Source organism: Dermacentor andersoni, chromosome 4 (genome assembly GCF_023375885.2).
Source record: "Dermacentor andersoni chromosome 4, qqDerAnde1_hic_scaffold, whole genome shotgun sequence".
In the NCBI taxonomy this organism is placed as follows: domain Eukaryota; kingdom Metazoa; phylum Arthropoda; class Arachnida; order Ixodida; family Ixodidae; genus Dermacentor; species Dermacentor andersoni.
In genome coordinates, this window is record NC_092817.1 from 216,425,608 (window position 1) to 216,449,286 (window position 23,679).

Genomic DNA, 23,679 nt, shown 5'->3' on the forward strand with positions numbered 1-23,679 from the left:
TATTTTGCGGCGATTATTTCCCTTCAGCCAGGTTATTTTATGATTCACTGCTTTAGGTGTCCTTTGATAAAATGTCTCACGTACGGGGGACCAAAAAACAAACAAATATATGCAAGGGCTTGCCCGGAATCGCTGCCCGAAATGAAAAACGAAGTAGAACTGCAAGATGTTTTGCTACAGGTTGCGGCTCCGTTTATCAGGAAAAAATTTGTTGTGTGGCAGCATACTCGCCAATGGGGCAAGCTTAGCCGCTGTCAACATATTGCGATATTTAGCTCCTACGTGTCCACTTTTTGAATCATGCTGTTATGACAGAAACACGTGCTGGAGAACAAAAGCGAAACCGGCCGAAGAATTTTGTTAAAGAAAATCACGGAGCTGGGCTCCGAATCCTTCCAGTGCATTTTTGGGGGGTTTCAAGGTATAAACTTTTATTGAAGGCAAAAGAAAAAAATTTGGCAGGTGTTAGACTTTTGTACCCAAAAAAAGCGAAAACCTGCGGCACATTTGGTAATACATGTAGTTATACAATCGGGGCTAGACTTGCAAGGTATAACGAGCCACAATGGACGGTTTGCAAGAATACGGCTTCGAATGCGTGAACACGGCTGTCACTGGCGACCTCTGCACGGTTAGATGCGAAAAGTAGACGAACATTCAACGCAGGGGAGGCGCGAATGTGATCGTGCTCTTTTTGTGATAACGCCGGCTAGTTGTGTCGCATATGGGGGCTCAAATTACTTCAGTGGCAAACGGAGCATCAGTTTATTTCGCTTTTCGTCAGAGAAGACGTATCCGGCGAAGAGAGCAGCATGGATACCAGCCGTGAGGCGAGCGAACCCTAATGGCTCGGCACGCCAACCGAGGGACTACTCCAGAATTTGCTGAGCTCGTTTTATCACAGGTAGGTTAAGCGTTGTTCGCACAACATATTTTGACAAGATAACTAACTTCATCTCACCAGAGGCCACCCGTCGAACTTCAGTAAGCACCCCGACTGTGCTAGGCACGCAGTAGGGGTGCTTACTGTGCCCCGACTGCGCTAAATTGCCTAGCGTGTTCACCTACACACGGTGTCTGGCTCACTGGCAGTGCGGAGGCACAGCCGTTGGATCAACAGATAGGACACATAATGTGCGCCACGGAATATACTCCGACGCTAGTACACTGAAGCGACTGTCGATGCGTAAAAAATAATATCGCCCTCAGGCACTGTGCGTACTGATTGATAAATGGGCCGCTGTAGAGAGCCCGCAACCTTCAGTCGTTCTCACGCATAGTATGTAACCGATGAGCATATCGTTTCTCGTCTTGATTGTCGTTTGTTGCTCGAAGCAGCACTTTCGTCCCACGAAAAGCAATGCGTGAATATTTGTTAGCCGCTTTGCTTCTTTTTCTCATAACTGTGCATCATTTCACTGGTATAGGGCAGTTTGCGCGCCCCTGTGAACTTTCTGCCAACATTTCACAGTATGGACCTGCTGCGTTCGGTGACTGGGATTACATGGTGCGTAAGGTTCCTGAGACACAAGGAGCTCCATATTTCTGCAGTGTGTGCAAAAGGTCATGCTTCTGCGGCGTTTAAATTGCAATGTATATCAACTCCAGAGATGGCGGTCAGAGAAATAATGCACTTTTCTTTTTAGCGAAGAATGCATGATATTTATGTAGTGTGGGGCCGTGAGCTAAATGTTTTTATGCTTGTGGCCTCGCATGTGATATTTTGTGTGACGTCCGTACTGCCTTATTTAATACTTATGAGAGGTGCTACCAGCTGCACATTGTCCAGGAAACACAGCTTCAAGACTCATTCTGCAGGTGCACATTGCCCTAAAACAACTACTTTCAGCTCAAATGAGAATGGTATGTGCGTACCAACATTACGTGTTTCAACAAATGTTAACAAACCTGCTCTGCTATGTATTTGTACCTGATTCCACAGAACGGTATAATTTCAAAATAACGTTTTAGCAGCGAATGTAGATCTCTTGAACAGAAAAGTAATACTACTGGTCTGATGGTGGATTAATATTTTGTTTTTTGCTTGTCGATTGGCAGTGATCCTGCGCTACATCACAGCACTGCAATACTTTCCTGTGTCTTTAGTGACTGAATACACTGGATTTTGGGAAAGTAAATAATTACATGGTGCCCTCCAGTCATGTCTTCAATGAATTATGTTGCCAGCAGTAATAGTTAAGCCATATCAGCAAAAACAATTGCTCAAGCACCACACAAAATGTTGTAGGGCTAGAAACTAAAAAGCAGAGGGAAATGTTGTTCACCTAGTCTCTAAAGGGTCTCTCACCATTTTTTGGCCTTTACAAACAGACAAGCATAGCACAAAGGTCACGCCGTAGCAATCCTGTCAGCCAAGTACCAAGCACCTGCGCAGAGTTACAACATTTGAAATTTCAAATGGAAGCCCACGCGCCCTGCTTCTCGAGGGAGCAATAGTGATAGAGCGAAGATCCTATCCCCAAATGCCGGCACACCGACATCATTGATTATGGCACGTGACCTAGGTCAATCATTCAATGCAAAATGATCAGTGCCAATGGGAGGGCGCCGTACAGCAAAGAGAGGAACAGAAAGAAAAAGGAAGTGGGACTCGCCACGTAAAACTGGCACGGTCCCTTGAAGCGGACCCTAGTATAGGTAGCAGGAGAGAGCGTCTGCGCTGGCAGTGAAGCATGCCTTTTGCAAGCATGGCTGCATGCTCCTCTAAAAATGAAGCGGTTCCAAAAATGTTTGTTGTAAGACACACCCACGAGGTGTCCCAAGTACAAACCTAATTTGCAATGACGTCTATGGGTCTGTTAACAAGATTCCATTTTTAAGATATTGTGCAGGCACTCGCTCTTAGGAGACTACTTGTGATACTTTTCACTCATAATATGCTCGTGTGATTTTCCTGCACCCTTATGAACCAGTTCACAGGAGGGGGGGGGGGCGCATCAGGATTTTAGAAACTTTGCAGCTCAATATTAGTGGTGCAGCCGTGACGTGTTGCTTGAAACGAACGCCGAGGTGCAATACGGTGCTGGCGTTTCGTTTTGTCAGCCTAGACTGCATCGACCCTCTTGCTTAGAGGTCCCGAACCACAGGTATGGTCAGCTTCTGTGGTGTGAACACACTCTGTGTTGCATAGGCGCAGCGCACATCCATAAGGGTTTCAGTGACTGAACTGCTGCTTCGCACCTGCATGTCAGTACCAAGTTGCCAGTCACTAGGCATGATTATAGCAATATCATGGGCCAGTCCTTCACCTTTTGATATGAATGGCATGGCTTATAGGGCTCCTGATATATGAAACTGATGCTCATTAACCTGGAGCCATCTGTTTATTTTAACTGAAGTATATTGTGCTTGCAGAGGACAGCGTCACATCCGCAAACATCGAGGATGCACCACAGTTGGAGGCTCTGTCAACTGGTAAATATTACCACGAATGTATGTGTGCACTTGTGACAAGTTTCTATCAACGAAATTACAATACGCGCATGCTCACATTCTTAAGGCCATCATGTATAAGCACTGCTCTTTCATAAGTTTGGAATGGATGGTTTAACGATTGAGCTACCTTTTTTAAAGGTATTGTATATGTATTAATGACAGCGTATTGCCTCTACATTTGTTTGTAGCTGTAGTAAAGTTGTGGAATATGTGGCAGCTATGATTAACGAATAACGTATTTACTGCTGTTTAGGAGATTATTGCTCAAACATTTTCCCTGGATAATCACATAGATTATCCAGGGTTTATCCAGGGATTATCCAGGGATTATCCAGATTATGCCAGCAGCCAGGATGTCCTACAAGTACACTGCCACGTGCCTCATGCCCCTGAAAAGGTTGTCAATCTCCCTCTCAAAATATGGCTGGGGCTTAGGCCACACCAAACAGTAAGCGCGTGTACTGGAAGAGCCCCAAAGTTGTCGATATTGTCACGTGGTGGTGACGTTGAATAACACAGTAGCAATACTGTGAACGACAAAACAAACTTTTATTGGGCGAACCTGTGCCCACAAAACAGGCTACACTTATAGCACAACGACAGCGGCGAACACGCTCGGCGATCGTCCAAAATCTGATCAGCGGGTCAAGCGCGTCGGCTTTTATAGAGCAGTCGTCGAATGTTCCAGACTAATCGTTTGGACCCGCGTGCCTTCCACAAAGTTCTACACCATTCGCGTTACGCGATGAAATCAGATAAGAAGGTTCGGCGACAACAGACAGCCGGGTAGAAGCATCGATAACTTTCCAGAAACGTCGGATACATGCAGGCGCGTCCCTCACTGTGCGATTACAGTTGTTAAGCGGCGAAACGTGGTCGCCCGATAAAGATAACTACACGTGTCATTACCCCCCTCTTAAAAAGCATGGACCCGATGCTGCTAACAAACGAAAGTAACAAAGAAAAGCACTCGTAGCAAAGAAAACAACAAACTAAGGAAGTTCATCAGCGTCCGTAAAATGGTTTAAGGCGCACCACGTGGACCACTTCAGATCGTGCGCGGCGCCGCTGTGAATGCGAAATGCCGTCTGGCACGACCTCATAGTCCAGAGCGCCAATACGTAGGATGACCTTGTAGGGTCCGAAATAGCGTCGGAGTAGTTTCTCACTGAGTCCTCGTCGGCGTATCGGGGTCCAGACCCAAACACGGTCGCCAGGCTGGTACTCGACGAAGCGTCGTCGGAGGTTGTAGTGTCGGCTGTCGGTCATCTGCTGGCTCTTGATTCGCAGGCGGGCGAGCTGTCGGGCTTCTTCGGCGCGCTGGAGATAGCTAGCGAAGTCAACATTCTCTTCGTCAGTTACGTGCGGCAGCATGGCGTCAAGCGTCGTCGTCGGGTTCCTGCCGTAAACCAGCTTAAACGGCGTGATCTGTGTTGTTTCTTGCACCGCCGTGTTGTACGCAAAGGTTACGTACGGCAGGATCGCGTCCCACGTCTTGTGTTCGACGTCGACGTACATTGCTAGCATGTCGGCGAGGGTCTTTTTCAGGCGCTCCGTGAGACCATTCGTCTGCGGATGGTAGGCAGTTGTCCTCCTGTGGCTTTTCTGGCTGTACTGCATAATGGCTTGGGTGAGCTCTGCTGTAAAAGCCGTTCCTCTGTCGGTGATGAGAACTTCTGGGGCACCATGTCGCAGCAGGATGTTCTCGACGAAAAATTTCGCCACTTCGGCTGCGCTGCCTTTTGGTAGAGCTTTAGTTTCAGCAAAGCGGGTGAGATAGTCCGTCGCCACGACGATCCACTTATTCCCGGATGTTGATATCGGAAACGGCCCCAACAAATCCATCCCAATCTGCTGGAATGGTCGGCGAGGAGGTTCGATCGGCTGTAGTAATCCTGCTGGCCTTGTCGGTGGTGTCTTGCGTCGTTGACAGTCTCGGCATGTCTTGACGTAACGGGCGACGTCGGCGGTCAGACGCGGCCAGTAATACCTTTCCTGTATTCTCGACAGCGTCCGGGAGAATCCGAGGTGCCCAGCGATTGGATCGTCGTGTAGGGCGTGCAGTATTTCTGGACGCAGCACAGACGGTACAACAAGAAGGTAGCTGGCGCGGACTGGTGAGAAGTTCTTCTTCACGAGCAGGTTGTTTTGTAGCGTGAACGACGACAACCCGCGCTTAAATGCCCTAGGGACAACGTCGGTGTTTCCTTCCAAATACTCGACGAGGCCTTTTAGCTCCGGGTCTGCTCGTTGCTGTTTAGTGAAGTCTTCCGCGCTTATTATCCCAAGGAAGGCGTCGTCGTCCTCGTCGTCTTGCGGCGGGGGATCGATGGGGGCGCGCGATAAGCAGTCGGCGTCGGAGTGTTTTCTTCCGGACTTGTATATTACCGTGACGTCATATTCTTGTAGTCTGAGGCTCCACCGCGCCAGCCGTCCTCAAGGGTCCTTTAAGTTAGCTAGCCAACACAATGCATGATGGTCACTGACGACTTTGAATGGCCTGCCATAGAGTGAAGGTCGGAATTTAGCTATAGCCCAAATGATGGCGAGGCATTCCTTTTCAGTCGTAGAATAGTTGCTTTCCGCTTTTGACAGCGACCGGCTGGCATACGATATCACCCTTTCAAGTCCTTCTTTTCTCTGGACTAGGACGGCACCGAGGCCTAGGCTACTGGCGTCAGTGTGGATTTCGGTATCGCCGTCCTCGTCGAAGTGTGCAAGTACCGGCGGCGACTGCATGCGTCGTTTGAGTTCTTGAAATGCCTTGGCCTGCGGCGTTTCCCACTTGAACGCGACATCACATTTGGTTAGATGTGTTAGCGGCTCCGCGATGCGTGAGAAGTCCTTGACAAAGCGCCTATAGTAGGCACACATGCCAAGGAATCTGCGCACTGCCTTCTTGTCGGTTGGCTGCGGGAACTTTGCGATGGCAGCTGTCTTCTGTGGGTCGGGGCGTACTCCTGATTTGCTGATCACGTGGCCTAGGAAAAAAAGCTCATCGTAAGCGAAGCGGCACTTTTCCGGCTTCAGAGTGAGCCCTGATGACTTGATGGCTTCTAACACTGTCGCAAGCCGCCTAAGGTGATCGTCGAAATTTCCGGCGAAGACAACGACGTCATCCAGGTAAACAAGGCACGTCTGCCACTTCAGTCGGGCTAACACCGTGTCCATGACGCACTGAAACGTTGCAGGCGCCGAGCACAGTCCGAATGGCATGACCTTGAACTCGTAGAGGCCGTCTGGCGTGATGAAGGCAGTCTTTTTGCGATCTCTCACGTCGACTTCTATTTGCCAGTAGCCAGACTTGAGGTCCATCGACGAGAAGTATTTAGCGTTGCAGAGCCGATCCAATGCGTCGTCTATCCGTGGAAGGGGGTACACATCCTTCTTCGTGATCTTGTTCAGTCGATGATAATCGACACAGAAGCGTAGGGTTCCGTCCTTTTTCTTTACCAGGACTACAGGTGAGGCCCACGGGCTTTTCGACGGCTGGATGATGTCGTCGCGCAGCATTTCGTCGACTTGTTGCCTAATAGCTTCACGTTCTCGCGTCGAAACTCGGTAAGGGCTCTGGCGGAGTGGTCGAGCGCTCTCTTCGGTTATTATGCGATGCTTTGCAACTGGTGTTTGTCGAATCCTCGATGACGTCGAAAAGCAGTCTTTGTATCGTCGGAGAAGACTTCTGATCTGTTGCCGCTTACTCATAGGAAGACTTGGATTCACGTCGAAGTCTGGTTCGGGGACAATGCTCATCGGGGTAGATGCGGCTGAATCCGAGAGGACAAAGGCATTGCTGGTTTCCACAATTTCCTCGATGTATGCGATTGTCGTGCCCTTGTTGATGTGCTTGAACTCTTGGCTGAAGTTGGTTAGCATAACTTCCACTTGCCCTCCGTGGAGTCGAGCGATCCCTCTTGCGACGCAAATTTCACGGTCGAGTAGTAGATGTTCGTCGCCCTCGATGACGCCTTCTACGTCAGCTGGTGTTGCAGTGCCGACGGAAATAATAATGCTGGCGCGCGGCGGGATGCTCACTTGATCTTCGAGCACACTCAAGGCGTGGTGACTACGACAGCTCTCCGGCGGTATCGCTTGATCTTGTGACAGCGTTATCGATTTCGACTTCAGGTCGATGACTGCGCCATGTTGATTCAGGAAGTACATGCCGAGAATGACGTCTCGTGAACACTGTTGGAGGACAACGAAGGTGGCAGGGTAAGTCCGGTCATGAACGGTAATTCTTGCCGTGCAGATCCCAGTCGGCGTAATCAGGTGTCCTCCAGCGGTGCGAATTTGAGGGCCTTCCCATGCAGTCTTAACTTTCCTCAACTAGGCGGCGATGGGTCCACTCATGACGGAGTAATCGGCTCCTGTGTCTACTAAGGCGGTGACTGCGTGGCCGTCGAGAAGCACGTCGAGGTCGGTGGTTCTTTGTCTTGCGTTACAGTTAGGTCTCGGCGTCGGATCACGGCTGCGTAGTGTTGAACTGAAGCTGGAACGTCGCGTCGTCAAGTCGTCTTTCGTCGGTGTAGTCTTGGCTTCCTGACTTCGTCGAGACGGCGGCGTGTCGTCATTAGGTCGTCGAGATGGTTTCTTCGTCGTCTTCGTCGGCGGCGGAGGATCTTCGTCAGTTCGACGAACAGCAACCGCACCTCCATCGGTTGCTGCTTTTAGTTTTCCGGATACGGGCTCGCTGACCGGCCCCGGGCTGGGCCAGTGTATGGTCGGCGCTGCGGCGACAGGTAGCGGCCTGGTGATGGCGAACGCGACGGTCGTCGAGAGCTCCACTGAGTAGCGGCGAGGTAGTCGGCGATATCGCGAGGGCGTTCACCTCGCTGCGGGCGCAGAGCATTGACGGCGAAACCTCGCAGTCCCATCTCCCGGTATGGGCATCGGCGATACACATGGCCGGCTTCTCCACAGTGATAGCAGAGCGGACGGTGGTCGGGGTCTCGCCAAATGTCCGTCTTCCTCGCGTAGGTGCGCTGGGCGACGGGTGGGCGTGGTGGCGGCAGCGGACGACGGAATTGCGTCGTTGCAGGGCCCTGGCGTGGTCGCGGAGGGGGACCTTGACGGCGTGCGACGGCGGCGTAGGTCATCGCTTCTGGCTGGGGCTGCGGTAATTGAGGTTGCACCTCAGGAACCCCAAGTGATCGCTGAGCCTCATCTTTCATGATGTCAGCGATCGAAGCTACTTGAGGCTGCGACGAAGGCAGGACCTTGCGCAGTTCTTCGCGCACAATGGCCCTGATGGTCTCTTGAAGGTCGTCCGAACCCAGTCCTTGGATGGCATACTGCGGCGTGTGCCCCTGGCGGTTATATTGCCGGGTGCGCATCTCCAGAGTTTTCTCGATCGTCGATGCCTCTGCAGAAAACTCAGCCACAGTCTTCGGTGGGTTACGAATAAGTCCGGCGAAAAGGTCTTGCTTGACGCCGCGCATCAGGAAGCGAACTTTTTTCTCCTCCGACATTTCCGGGTCGGCGTGCCGGAAACGACGGGCCATCTCCTCCGTGAAGATCGCGATCGTCTCGTTTGGCAGCTGCACTCTGGTTTCTAGTAGAGCTTGGGCTCGCTCTTTTCGCACGACGCTTGTAAACGTGTGCAAGAAGCCGCTTCGGAAAAGGTCCCACGTCGTTAAGGTGGCTTCCCGATTCTGGAACCACGTCCTGGTGGCGTCTTCCAATGCGAAATAGACATGCCGCAGCTTGTCGTCGCTGTCCCAACTGTTAAACTTAGCGACCCTCTCATACGTTTCGAGCCAGGTTTCCGGGTCCTCGAATGCTGATCCGCGGAACGTCGGAGGTTCCCTGGGCTGCTGCAGCACGATGGGGGACGCTGGGGCTGCCATTGGGGTTGCCTTGTCCACAATCTTCTTGGTCTTCTCAGGTAGAAGTCCGTGCTCCGGGGGCAGCTGTTGAAGACGGCGGCTTGCTCGATGCTCTGGGACTACGTTGGTGTTCTCTTTGAGGTCCGGGCTTGGATCACGGCTTGTCGGGGGCGTCCGGTACATGAACGAAAAGCACCTCCACCAGATGTCACGTGGTGGTGACGTTGAATAACACAGTAGCAATACTGTGAACGACAAAACAAACTTTTATTGGGCGAACCTGTGCCCACAAAACAGGCTACACTTATAGCACAACGATAGCAGCGAACACGCTCGGCGATCGTCGAAAATCTGATCAGCGGGTCAAGCGCGTCGGCTTTTTAGAGCAGTCGTCGAATGTTCCAGACTAATCGTTTGGACCCGCGTGCCTTCCACAAAGTTCTACACCATTCGCGTTACGCGATGAAATCAGATAACAAGGTTCGGCGACAACAGACAGCCGCGCAGAAGCATCGATAACTTTCCAGAAACGTCGGATACATGCAGGCGCGTCCCTCGCTTTGCGATTACAGTTGTTAAGCGGCGAAACGTGGTCGCCCGATAAAGATAAGTACACGTGTCAATATTGTGACATACTTCTGGGAGGCATCCTGGAGCCCCACCTCCTGGTAAGCATCTCTCAGGTCAAGCTTGGTAAACTTCGGTCCACCAGACAACGCTGACCAGAGATGTTCAATCCGGGGCAGCTGCTACGTCTCGACGGTAGCGACGGTGTTGATGGTAACCTGGAAATCCCCGCAGATCCTGACAGCGCAGTCTCGCTTGAGGATTGGTACGATGGGAGCGGCCCATTCAGACGTCTTGACGGGCACCAGGATGCCTTCTCGCTGTAACCGTTGCAGCTCCTGGGTGACCCCGTCCTTCAGGGCAAACGGCAGTGGGCGAGGTTTGAAAAAACGAGGCCACGCTCCCTCAGGTACATAGAAGCCAGCCGTCGCACCGGCAAATGTACCCACTTCTGGCTGGAACAGGTACTTGAACTCGGTCAGGAGGCTGGGGACGTCCTTCGCCACATGCAGGCTGGCTTCCTGGTGCTCTGGCTGACAAACGTCCAGTGCATGAATCCAGTTTCGGCCCAGCAGCGTTGGCTACGACCTCTTGGTTAAGCAAAGGGGAAGGGTTGCCTCCCTGTCGCCAAAGCAAATGGTGACCTCTGCCTCACCCTGGACCTGGGAGAGCTGACCGGAGTAGCTCCACAGCATCACGCCCGAAGCACGATGGACATGATGGGGAAAGTACGCTTGAAGAGTTTCCCGGCCATTACTGACGCGCTGGCCCCTGTGTCCATCTGCATGGAAATGGGTTGCCCGCAGATTTCGAAGGTCAGCAAGTACGGTGACACAGACGACGGAACAAAGCCTGGGTGCCACATATCGAAAATCGGCGGATCCTGGGCAGCGACGTGAAGCCTCGCCGCGGGAGAGCTCGAGCATATTGCCGCACGCCCCCACCGAGTACCCTTGCCACGGCTACCCTGGCCGCGGGCTTGTGTGGTACCTGGGCATGGACCAGGCTGCTGCTGCTGTTTGGTGTTCATCCTCCCCCTTCGGCATAGCCGTGCCAGGTGCCCAGTTTTCCCGCATGGGAAGCATTGTGCTTGAGAGAACTGGCACTGTGAGGGGGGGGGGGGGTGCGCACCACCACAGCGACCGCAGGTACTGCCCTTTGTCACCAACTTGTTGACCACCGCTTCCGCCGACGGTGAGCCAGTCGCACGGGCAATTTCGCCGGCGTCCTTGGCAGTAGCTTCCATTGCCAGCACTGCCTTCATGGCTTTGTCCAGCGAGGGGTCGGGAAGCTCCAGGAGTCGCGTCTGCATTGCGGGGTTGTTGAGGCCGCAGGCGAAACTGTCCCGGAGCAGCGAGTCCAGCTGGTCCGCGAAAACGCAGGCACTCGAACCGTTGTAGCGCAGCAACAAACTGCCCAAGGGTCTCTTCTTCCTGGCGGCTCCGGTTGTTGAAGCGGAAACACTCCATAAGTGGGGACGGTGCAGGGTTGAAATGCGAGCGCAGTATGGCAAGCAGCTCACCCGGCGTCTTAACATGCCGCGTGGCTGGCTTGAGAAGGTCAAGCAAGGGCCTGAAGACGCGCGTCCCGCAGCTGGCCAGAAAAATGTCCCGCTGTTTGGCCTCGGATGTGTCGTTTGCCCGGAAGAACACGTGGACTTGTTCCTCGTAAACTGGCCAGGCGAACCCATCTCCCTCGAACTGCGCGAGCCTTCCGTATATCGGCATGGCAGCAGCAACGGGGGTGGTGTTTCACCACTCGCTGCGGCGTGGGACGATCCGTGGGTATTCTTCGCCAGCGTCACGATCCGCCCGGGTTCGTGAACGAGGGAGGGCTCGAGGCACCCTTCGTTAGACAGACTCTCCGCAGCGTGGTGGTGACGAACGATGACTGACCGCCGAGCAGCTGTGCTCGCCGGTGTTTATTGGGTGCGGTGACCAATGTTGCCTACCGAGCCTGGCGGACCAATGCCCGAGGGGGCGTCACATGCTTGTTACACAACCACTTTTAAACTGTACCAGCTGTATTCATATGAAGCTTTAGGCAGTTCATTCAGTTTAGCTAAGCCTGCAAAATATTAACCACATTTTTATTACACATCTGAGGGAAAGGCAGGGAGGTTAACCAGACTTAAAACGTCCGGTTCGCTACCCTGCACTAAGGGAAGGGAAAAGTGGAAGACGGAAAGAAGAGCGGGACAAAAATAAAAGCGTGAGAAAAAAAATATGCGAAGGGGCGAAATTGGGCCATTAGAGTCTTTCTAATAGGCCACTGTTACGTAGAAAAGTCAACAAAGCCTTGACCGACTTTTTATGCGACGACAGTTCACGTCGGCATTCCAAAACTGACTGTTCTGAAAGTGGCCTGTCATCAAGGCGTGCCAACGCGGTCGCTAGTGAGAGCCGGTGCGCGCTGTATCTAGGACAGTGGCAAAGCACGTGTTCGATAGTCTCCTCGCCGCCGCAGTGTCTGCAAGCCGCGCTGTCGTCCATACCGACTCGGAAGGCGAAGGATCTTGTTTAGGCGACACCAAGCCACAGTCGGCAAAGTACTGCTGTTTCGAGTCGAAAGAGTCCAGATGGGGGTCGAAGTCGAAGGGATGGGTCCAGTCGGTGTAGACGTGTATGCTTTAAGCTTGGTGTGTTCCATAAAGTTTTGATGGCTTCATTGCAAGCATACGAATTTTGGTTCCAGCGTCTGTTCTTGAAAATTGAATGGAGTCTTGCAAGCCCTCCTCGTGTGCAGATCGTGCTGCTGCGTCGGCATGTTCATTGCCCATTATGCCACAGTGACTTGGAATCCACTGTAACGGGATGTCGTGTCCTTGCTCGACATGGTGATGAAGCAGCAGTATGATTTCTAGAACTAGTTGTTCGTGGGGTCCTCGGCGTAAGGCAGAAACGAAACAATGAAGAGCAGCCTTGGAGTCAGTGAACACGCTCCATTTCTTGGGTAGTTCTGCAGAAATTACACGAAGAGCACAACGAATAGCAGCAAGCTCCGCGACAGTCGATGTAGTCTGGTGAGATAGTCGAATCTTTATGGTGGAAGGTTTTGCAGGAAAGATCACTGATCCTGCAGACCCATTCACCGTGGTTGAAGCGTCAGTATAGAGATGATGATGCTCGTTGTACGTCTCGTACAGCAAGAGCAGTGAAAGCTGCTTGAGGGCTGGAGACGAGAGTTGGGCTTTTGTTCGTATTCCTGGTACGATTAGTCGAACCTTTGCTTGAGCCAAGCACCATGGTGGAAACGAAACTTTCGCTGGAGCTGTATAACCTGATGGAAGGTATGCACGATAAGGCAGGACTGTTTCGCAAAAGGAAGCACGTGGTCGATCTTCTCGCAGTGAGGCTATATGATGGGCAGGGGCTCGAGCAACGTGTCTTATGTGTGCTCTGAGCGCTTCCATGACTATATGGGTATTGGCTGGGAAATCGTGTGCAATGGCAATTGTTTCAGCCGTTGACGAACACCGCGGCAATCCAAGACACACTCTAAGTGCCTGGGCCTGGACGCTTTCGAGTGTACTTCTGCAGGTGTTGGTCAGCACAGGCAAGCTGTATCGCAAATACCCAAGAAAGAGCGTCCTGTACAGTTGCATCACTACATGTACTGAAGTACCCCAGACATTTCCTCCAAGAAACTTAAACACATTAGAGATATCCGTCAGGCGCTTCTTTAGGTAGGCCACACGAAGACTCCAGCAGAGGTCACGATCAATGATTACGCCTAAGAATCGGTGCGTCCTGACATAAGGTATGCTTTGACCGTCGATAGAGACAGCGTATGATCTCATTGGCTTTCGGCTAAATGCGACCAATGCGCATTTTTCTGGCGAGATCTTGAGGCCTTGTTCATTTAAGTACGCCGATGTTGACGTGGCAGCTTTTTGAAGCCTGGCGCGGACTTGCAGCCGTGTCACACCAGATGCCCAGACGCAAATGTCATCGGCATACATTGATATTTTAACTGTGTTCCGAAGTCGTTCCACGAGACCAATGAGTACAAGGTTGAAAAGCGTGGGACTCAGCACACCGCCTTGTGGAACTCCATGGTGCGTATAATATTGCGAGGTTGGGCCAGCTTCAGTGTTAAGAAATAGAGACCGCCTATGTAAATAACTGCGAGTCCAACGATATAATTGACCGCCTAGGCCCACCGATTCCAATGCTTCGAGTATGGCGCCATGAAGAACGTTGTGCTAGGCTCCCTTTATATCAAAGAACATTGCGAGAGATAACCTCTTACACGTCTTTTGGTGTTGAACATAGGTTACCAGATCGATAACGTTGTCGACAGAACATCGGTGACGTCGAAAACCAGCCATGGCGTCCGGGTAGATTTCGTAATGTTCAAGGTACCACTCAAGTCTGGCGAGGATCATTCGTTCCATGACCTTCCCAACTCAAGTTGCCAGCGCAATTGGTCGGTATGAAGTAATCTCTAAGGGAGACTTGCCAGGCTTAAGAAGCGGTAGCAGGCGGCTGATCTTCCAATCTTGGGGAACTTTGCCCTCCTGCCAGGACTCGTTATAGATATTAAGGAGTGCACTTCGTGCCCGTTCACCAAGGTGACATAACATGCGGTAAGATTTGTCATCCGGACCAGGCGACGACGACCGATTACATAAGGTGAGCGCCGCGTCAAGCTCTTGCGTCGTGAAAGGCAGATCCATGCGTGAATCTCGTCAATCTGGAATACGGTTCATTGTATGCGAACCTGTGCGAGTTGGCTGGCCCGCAATCATAGCACAGAAGTCTTCCGCTACATCAATGTCTTGTCGGCGCTGGGATAGTGCTAGGGCCTTAAACGGGAAACACTGTTCCGGAGCAGAACGTAGACCTCGCACAGTTCTCCATATTTGAGATAGCGGTTTGCGGGGATCAGCGACTCACAAAATTTCGACCACCGCTGAGCCTCTAGTTTATCCATACGGCATTGTATCTTCTTTTGCATTCGCCTGGCTGTTCTTAGATCCTGAATTGACTTAGTTCGTCGATATCTTCTTTCGGCACGACGGCGAATCGCACGAAGCCGCTCCAATTCCAGGTCGAATTCTGTGAGGTCTGTGAGGTGTTGTAAGGCTCATGCATTCGAATATCCTTCATAGGCAGCTACATGTAGCAAACTGTAATGTTTATTGCACCAAACCTTGCGGCTCTCTTGTGTAGACTCCAACGTGTCTTCAATGCATTTCTCCAGCTACAAACATTTGCTGCTAAGGATATGTTGCTTTGAAACCTTTAAAGAGTGTCCGTTGACCACAAGTTCACATGTAGGTGGGATGACTACCGCAGCAATTAATTATTGAAGCATCTGTGTACTTCGCATCCAAGATAAAATATTATAAAGGAGGTTTATTGGGGTTCGTAGCGACCGCCGGTTCTACGATGCACCGAGCACAGTCCCCGAGCTCGAGCCTCTGCTGCGCGCTTGATGCTGCCGATGCTTCTGACTGCGCGCACGTTGGTTATATTCCTTACTATGACCTCGCGGAAATAAAGGAGCCATCCTGGCGACTTAGTTTTCTGGAAGGACGGTAGAATGGTGATACGGCTTGAGACGCTGAACGTGAACGACTTTGCGGTTACGACGTCGCATGTCGGAAGGCGGCGTTAGCGGCTCAACCAGGTAATTAACGGGTGATGTTCTCTCGAGAACGCGGTATGAACCGTCGTACTTCGGAAGGAGTTTTGAAGCGAGCCCAGGCGTGCGGTGTGGCACTAACAACCAGACGATAGCGCCCGGGAGAAAAGTGGGAGTCGAGTTCTGGGCATCGTGAACGGCTTTTTGGCGGTTCTGGTCATCCGAGGCGAATCGGCGGGCAAGCTGGCGACATTCCTCTGCTTGTCTGGCGGCTTCCGAGATCGGCAGGCATTCGGATGGGTCCGGCCGGTAGGGCAGAATGGTTTCGATGGTGTGCGAAGGATGACGGCTGTAAAGAAGGTAAAAGGGTGAGAATCCGGTAGTGGCCTGAGTCGCGGTGTTGTAGGCGTAGGTGACAAACGGAAGAACTAAGCCCCAATTAGGGTTATCAGGTGAGACATACATGGCGAGCATGTCACCAAGAGTTCGATTAAAGCGTTCCGTGGTACCGTTAGTCTGTGGGTGATAAGCAGTGCATTTACGATGAACAATAGCGCATTCAGCAAGCAGTTCGACGACTTCAGATAAGAAGGCGCGGCCTCTCTCGCTTAAAAGTTCACGTGGGCCTCCATGACGAAGGAGAAAACGGTGAAGTAGGAAATTGGCGACCTCCTGCGCTGTAGCATTTGGTAGAGCAGCAGTCTCCGAATAACGGGTTAAGTGGACTACCGTAACGATTATCCACCTGTTGGCGGCAGGAGTCAACGGAAGTGGCCCGTAGAGATCTATGCCCACGCGATCAAAGGGTCGGGGTGGGCATTGTAAAGGCTGCAGTTCACCGGCGGAAATGTGCGGTGCTTTCCGGCGTTGGCACTCATGACAAGAGCGGACGAACTTTCGAACGAAATTATACATTCCCCGCCAGTAATAGCGGTGTCGAAGTCTTTCGTAGGTTTTGAAGACTCCCGCATGGCCACACTGAGGGTTGACGTGGAACGAAGACTAGAGCTCTGATCGCAAGAATCTCGGAATGACGAGTGACCAGGTGCGTCCCTCTGGGGCATAGTTGCGTCGATATAGTAGCTGGTCTCGAATCGCAAAATGAGGAACTTGGCGCCGAAGCGTACGTGACGCTGGAACTTTCGACGTATCCGAAAGAAGGTCGAGCAGAGATGCAGTCCAGGGATCATTACGCTGTGCAGCAGCAATAGTGTCAACGTCCAGAGAGGATAATGTGCACTCGCAGGGGGAGTCGTGACTGGCCTTTGGGGGAAGCGGTGATCGGGATAGCGCGTCAGCGTGGGAGTGCTTTCGCCCGGAACGGTACACCACGCGGATGTCGTATTCTTGGATTCGCAATGCCCAGTGGGCAAGGCGGCCCGATGGATCTTTGAGCGTCGACAGCCAACATAGTGCGTGGTGGTCGGTCACTACGTCAAAAAATCTGCCGTATAAATATGGGCGAAACTTGCCAAGCGCCCACACATTGGCTAAACACCCCTTTCCGGAAACGCTGTAGTTGGTCTCCGCCTTGGTTAACGTGCGACTCGCGTATGCGACGACGTATTCTGGGTGGCCAGGTTGACGCTGTGCCAACACAGCGCCAAGGCCTACACCGATTGCATCGGTATGGATTTCGGTTGGCGCTTGTGGGTCAAAACGGCGAAGAATGGGTGGCGTCGTGAGAAGACGGCGCAAGGTTGTAAAGGCGTTGTCACACTCTGGAGACCATGATGAGAGATCTCTAGCGCCACCAAGGAGCTGCGTGAGAGGCGATATAATTGACGTAAAGTTTCGAACGAATCGCCGGAAGTAAGAGCAGAGGCCGATAAAACTGCGTAGCTCTTTCATAGTAGTAGGTTTTGGGAACGCAGTAACAGCACGTAGCTTCTCGGGATCCGGGCGAATGCCCTCTTTTGACACGACATGGCCTAAAATTGTTAGCTGACGAACAGCAAATCGACACTTCAAGTTAAGTTGCAACCTGGCGTTGGTCAAGCAACTGAGCACGTGCTGGAGGCGGAGCAGGTGTGTTGGGAAATCAGGGGTGAACACCACAATGTCGTCAAGATAGCAAAGACATATTTTCCATTCGAGGCCACGCAGAACATTATCCATCATTCTTTCGAACGTAGCAGGTGCGTTGCAAAGTCCGAAAGGCATGACGGTGAATTCATACAAGCCCTCTGGTGTAACAAAGGCAGTTTTCGGGTGATCGGCCTCTGCGATCGGAACCTGCCAGTAGCCTGATCACAAATCCAGCGAAAAAAAGAACTCGGCTCCCTGTAAACAGTCCAGAGCATCATCGATGCGTGGTAATGGGTAGACGTCCTTCGGCGTGATCTTGTTCAACCGTCGAAAGTCAACACCGAAGCGGATGGAACCGTCTTTCTTTGTAACGAGGACTACGGGAGAGGCCCATGGGCTTTGGGAAGGTTGAATGACGCCTCGACGGAGCATGTCATCGACCTGGTCTGCAATGACGCGACGTTCCGTAGTGGACACGCGATATGGTCTTTGTCGCAGGGGTGAGTGAGAGCCAGTGTCGATGTATTGCTCGACCGTGGATGCACGGCCAAGAGAGGTTTGCGCAACGTCGAAAGAAAGGCGAAAGCACTGAAGGATAGCGACAAGTTGAGATCGCTGCGAAGGCGTCAGATCTTCGGCGATGAATGGGCTGAAAACACCAGTCGATGTTGAGTCTGGTACTGAGAGGGCACTCAGTTCATGGGCGGCAGTAGAAGACACTTCGTCGAGGACGGAGACAATTCGTGTTGAATCGACCGACTCGACGTAACCAAAGCATTCGCGGAGGAGCAGTGATAGCGGCGATGAAAGATGATTGTAAATGGGCATCGTGCTCACACCGGCGGTAAGGTCGAAAGCTGCAAAGGGCAAAGGAAGCGCTTTTCCGGTAACAAAGTGATGAGAGGGCATGAAGAAGACCGTCCCATCGGATGTGGTACTACAGAAGACTGGTACGAATGCTGAAGAGCATGGGGGGATACAGGTGTCTTCTTTAACGACAATTTTAGCGGCAGGATGAGCATCGACCGAGGCCAGGTCACCAAGGTGGAAAAGTTCAATCTCAGCCCGAGCGCAATTGATGATGTCATTGTGGCGTGAGAGAAAATCCCATCCTAGAATAACGGCGTGGGAGCACGATGAAAGAACTATTAATTCATTCGTGTACAAAACGTCCTGTATGATCACACGGGCAGTACAAGCAGGGGTAGGGCAAATTGGTTGAGCACTCGCCGTTCGGACCGACAATCCAGACAGAGACGTCGTCACTTTACGAAGCGAACGGCAAAACCTGGCATCAATAACTGAAATAGCGGCACCGGTATCGACTAAGGCGACTGTAGCGACATCTTCGATAAACACATCAATGACATTGGCAGGTAAAGGAGGAGGACTTCGGCATGTCGACACTTGCGCAGTTCTTGCCTCAGGAACTGCGTCGTCTAGTTTCCCTCTTCGTTAGAGACGGGTCGTCGACGCATAGGGGAAAGCGATCGACGACGTGGGGAGGGTGACCGGAGGCGTTCGAAGCGAGGACGGCGATCAGTCTGGGAGCGAGCTGGTGATGGGTCGAAGGGTTCGTAAGGCGCATTTTCATCAGGCGGCACATAGGGCGCTCGGCGATCGTCATCGAACGCCTGCGATCGGCGGCGCCAGAACCTTGCGACATGGCCGGGATACCTACATGCGAAGCATATAGGGCGATTGTCCGGCGTACGCCACGGGTTAGCGACGGCAGTGGTGGTCCAGGGGACGGGAGGGGGGGGGGGGGGCGGTGCACAGGCTGCTGGAAGCGACGCACGGGCACACTGCGAGGGGCCATTGCAGCAACCGTAGCATAAGTGACTGGTGTAGTCATGACATCCTGCTGGTGAACAGCCGGCAACGCTTCCGCGCCCTCTTCATGGATCACGTTACGGATATGAGACGCAAAGTGCTGGCAGACTCCTGAGTGACGGACACCAGAGATAGCTGTCGTGCGACTTCTTCGCGGACGAAATCCTTGATTTGCGTTATCAGGGAGGCTTGTTCTCGGCCGGTGGTAAGGCTGCAGAGTGATGCCGCATTTGGTGTGGGATGCCGCCTTGTCAGAGCTCGCTGCTTACGCAATTCATCATAGCTCTGGCACAAGCTGATGACGTCGCCAACAGTGCGCGTGTCCTTGACCAGAAGCATTTGGAACGCGTCATCGTCGATTCCCTTCGTGACGTGCTTGATCTTTTCCGCTTCCGTCATGGCAGCATTCACGCGCCTGCGCAAATCGAGAACGTCTTCTATGTAGCTGGTGAATGCCTCAGCCGTGTCCTGTGCGCGTGTACGCAGACGCTGCTCGGCTCGGAGTTTCCTGACGGCGGGTCGGTCAAATACTTCTGTAATCGACGTCTTGAGCGCCGACCACGTTCGGATATCCCTTTCATGATTTCTGAACCAGAGACTGGCCACGCCCGCGAGGTAGAATGATACGTAAGCCAGCTTGTCCGAGTCATTCCATTTGTTGTGAACGCTCATCCGTTCGTAGGACGACAGCCACTCTTCAACGTCGTTGTCGTCGGTTCCGCTGCAGATGGGAGGCTACCGCTGGCGAACGATGCCAGCGCAAGGCACGGGTGGCGATTGAAGAGTCTGCTGGTCGGCGTCCGGCATGGCAGAGGGTAGCGTCCGAGAACGGAGTTCCAGGATGGTAGAGTGGAACGTTACCCCGCACCTCCACCACTTATAAAGGAGGTTTATTGGGGTTCGTAGCGACCGCCGGTTCTACGATGCACCGAGCACAGTCCCCGAGCTCGAGCCTCTGCTGCGTGCTTGATGCTGCCGATGCTGCTGACTGCGCGCACGTTCGTCATCTTCCTTACAATATATTTTATCTGCTTCATCATATTTCCTGTGCATGCCGATTTGCTCCATGCTACTGTGAAGGTTACTTGCACATTCTTTCTAAAAAAAATGTATTTCACCAACAGAAGCCATGTTGGAGCCAATCATAGAACCAGGATGTTCCACTTCTGAGCCAGCTCCCTGAGACTTCACACTCATTGGTTCTTTGAAGGAGTTAAGGAGCTTTCTGAGCGTGAGTGGTGAAGTGACACCAGAAGAGCTACTTGAACACTTGCAGGAAAGCAAGAGTCACGACGACATTAAAATGATTGAAAAGTTAACACGAGATCAGGCAAAATCTAGTCTCTGGTATCACCACAGGGTATGCATGATTACAGCTTCTACTGCCTACAGCATATTTACCCGTGTAAAGACGTTGAGGACAAAGATGCGCCCACGTGATTTCATACTCCTGTTAAAAAAAGTGATGCGGCAGAATAATATCCGCACAGCAACAATGTGTCGTGGCAGTGTACTGGAAGGCAATGCAAGCAAATGTTATCAAAGCCAGCGAACCAATCATGAGAATTTCATTGTGAGGCAGTGTGGACTTTTCATTATGGAAGGCTTTCTTTACATGGGTGCAAGTCCAGATGTACTAGTAATGTGCAACTGTTGTCCTAAGAGGGTACTGGAAATCAAATGCCTTCAATCAATCAATGAAAACGTGAGTTTTATTTAAACAAGTCAAGCACTGTGTACAAAAATAGTTGGACCAATAGCCTATGTGGCTAGTAGCTGGTCCAATACACAAAAGTACATATGCAGGTCGACCAAATACATATCGGCTCAATGAGTAAAAACATTTTTTTTACATGAACAAGTACTTCTTTTTAAGCAAGAGCTATTACGTTTGGCTAGACAAGAAGAAGCGTTTACATACAAGGTCAAAATGTCTGGTTACTTTTATTTCCACAGGCACAGTGTTCCATGTTAAAGCGCCAAAGAACTCTATGAATCGTTCACCGTATACATTGCTGCAATAAGGAAGGTTTAAGTTAAAGTTAGTTGCTTGCCTGGTGTTCATGAAAAATTCTTGGAAGAGATTATGGAGAAAAACAAAGAAAAGTCTTTGACTCAACCTAAAGCGTGCAACCACATATTTCTGCCAAGTGCAGGTACAAATGGGCATCACGGAAGTTAAGCATGCAGATTTGTTTGTGTTTGTCAATAAAGAAGATATTTGCATTCCAGTGCTATTTCATGAGGCATATTTCAGAGATGTGGTTGAAAGATCTTCCTATCTCTTTGAGCAGTACATGCTCTCACACGTTCTTTCTACATGAAATGCATTGCTTCAGTTGCAAATGCAATTTTTAATGCATTGCACATAACCAAACTACAGCCTCTCTTTTTAAGCCATAAAATACCTGATATATAAGGTTTAACAATCCAACTTAGCAAAAGGCTTATTAGGGATGGTGTCGGGGGAAGTTTTACATCAATATTAGGTTGTCTACAATGTGACTATGTGATTTTGCTTATTTTTTTTCTCTCTCACTAGGAACAGAACTGAGAAATGTACCGGCGACCTCATGTTCAGCAACAGAATGTCATTGTCAAGTTCACTCGATACATTAAAAAAATTGCATGTGCAATCCGAGAAAGCACTCCTAGAAAGTTTGGAGTCATCTGCAGTTTGAGAGTTTTTACTGATGTACAGTGCAGTCCACTGTTAAAGGGAACACTGAAGTGTGCGGCCCTCGCTTGGCTGGCAACCTAGCTGCATGTGGCTGCGGAAGCAATCTTAGTGCGCTGCACAGGCATGTCGAAAGGGGTGAGAGCTAACTACAAGTTATCTGCTCCAAATCTAGGTGATTGTACTGTTTCTAGAAAGGAGAATCTGGACATGCTGTGCACTAAAGCGTTCCCTTTAACAGTGGACAGTGAGCAAGAAAATGCAAACACGGTAGCATGCTGAAGCCCAAAAAATAGCATTACGTCACTATTCAAACACATTATTGTGTAAACAGCTGAGTCGTGCAGTTGCTAGAGCAATGTTTGATGCAACCCCGAGCCATAACAGACACTCAACTGATAGTCTAGGAATCACAGGCATTGCATTTGTCTATATGGCATTCTGTGCAATTAATTTTTGGTTCACTGCATTTTGCGATGCGACTGTGATGTAGTAGGTATAATTGTGATATCAGAAACTCATCCCGTGGAATAACAGTAGTCACTTGTGGTTTAGAATAAAACGGGAACGTCGCAACACAGGACGAGCGAGGAAACAGAATAGAGTGCTGTCCTGTGTCCTGTGTTGCGCTGTTCCTGTTTTTATTCTAAAAATGAACCAACCAGCTTCATTGAACACACTGCTAACTTGTGGTTTAAGTTCTCCTAACACGGCAAGCTGGGCGAGTTGGTGATGGAACATGTTCCTATGGGTGGGCAGGGCAACCCAGACGAAATACGAGAGGAAGTACACAAAACGAGCCCAGACTAACAACCATTATAAACGTCACTGTAGATGTGTTTACATTTTCTGTATATTATAGTTCCTTGTTTGAAAAAATAAACCAGTTGTTAGTCTGCGCTCGTTTTGTGTACTTCCTCTCGTCTTTCGTCCGGGTTGCCCTGCCCACCCATAGCAACACGTTAAGTTCCATGCCCAGCTTTCTACAAGGGTATACAATCATGCTTATATGTGCATTTCGTGTTAACTCACATGGACTTCCATTGATACAATGATAAGTGCAAAGGCACTATGTTAGATGCTTTCATTCTTTTGCCTACTGCTTATGTGGTCATCTTTGTGGGACATCAGGCTGACATTCTGATAATATGGTAGCCATACAACTGCTGCTCATCACAGTAGGCGTCTGTAGTTCTCAATTAGATTTTTCGTTTTCGGCTGGTCTTTGTTTTGTTATATAGTGGTATGGTAAATGGCATGACTGTGTTGTGAAGACGAACATGTGCCGCATGCAATTAAGTTTTTGGCTGACTGTGTATTGTGAAGCAATTGTGGTAAGAATGCTATAACTGTGATATCAGAAAGTCATCCCAGGAAATTAAAGTAGTCCCTTGTGGTTTGTGTTCAATGCCCCTCTTTCTACGGGGGTACCCAATCATGCTTGTATGTGCATTTCGTATTAACTCACACGGGCATCCATTGATACAAGGATGATAATTGCAAAGGCACCATGTTCGAAAGATGTTTTCGTTTTTTGACTGCTGCTCATGTGATTATGTTTGTGGCATATTTGGTTGTTACTATAATGCTAATATTAGGGCAGCCTGCTGGCCAAATATTATGCCTGCTGTACTGTGGCAAAGTACAGCAGGCATATGTAGTTTTACTTGTTTCGTTTCTGGCTGGTGTTTGTTTTTTAAT

General features: G+C 50.8%; 1 long non-coding RNA gene across 1 annotated transcript; it reads left to right on the forward strand.

Moving 5' to 3' along the window:
* Positions 1–716: 716 nt before the first annotated feature.
* On the forward strand, positions 717–21,941 carry LOC129386711 (uncharacterized). Its single transcript, XR_008614012.2, has 3 exons — positions 717–904; positions 3,376–3,435; positions 21,844–21,941. It is a non-coding gene; the product is annotated as an uncharacterized lncRNA (long non-coding RNA).
* The last annotated feature ends 1,738 nt before the right edge of the window (positions 21,942–23,679 follow it).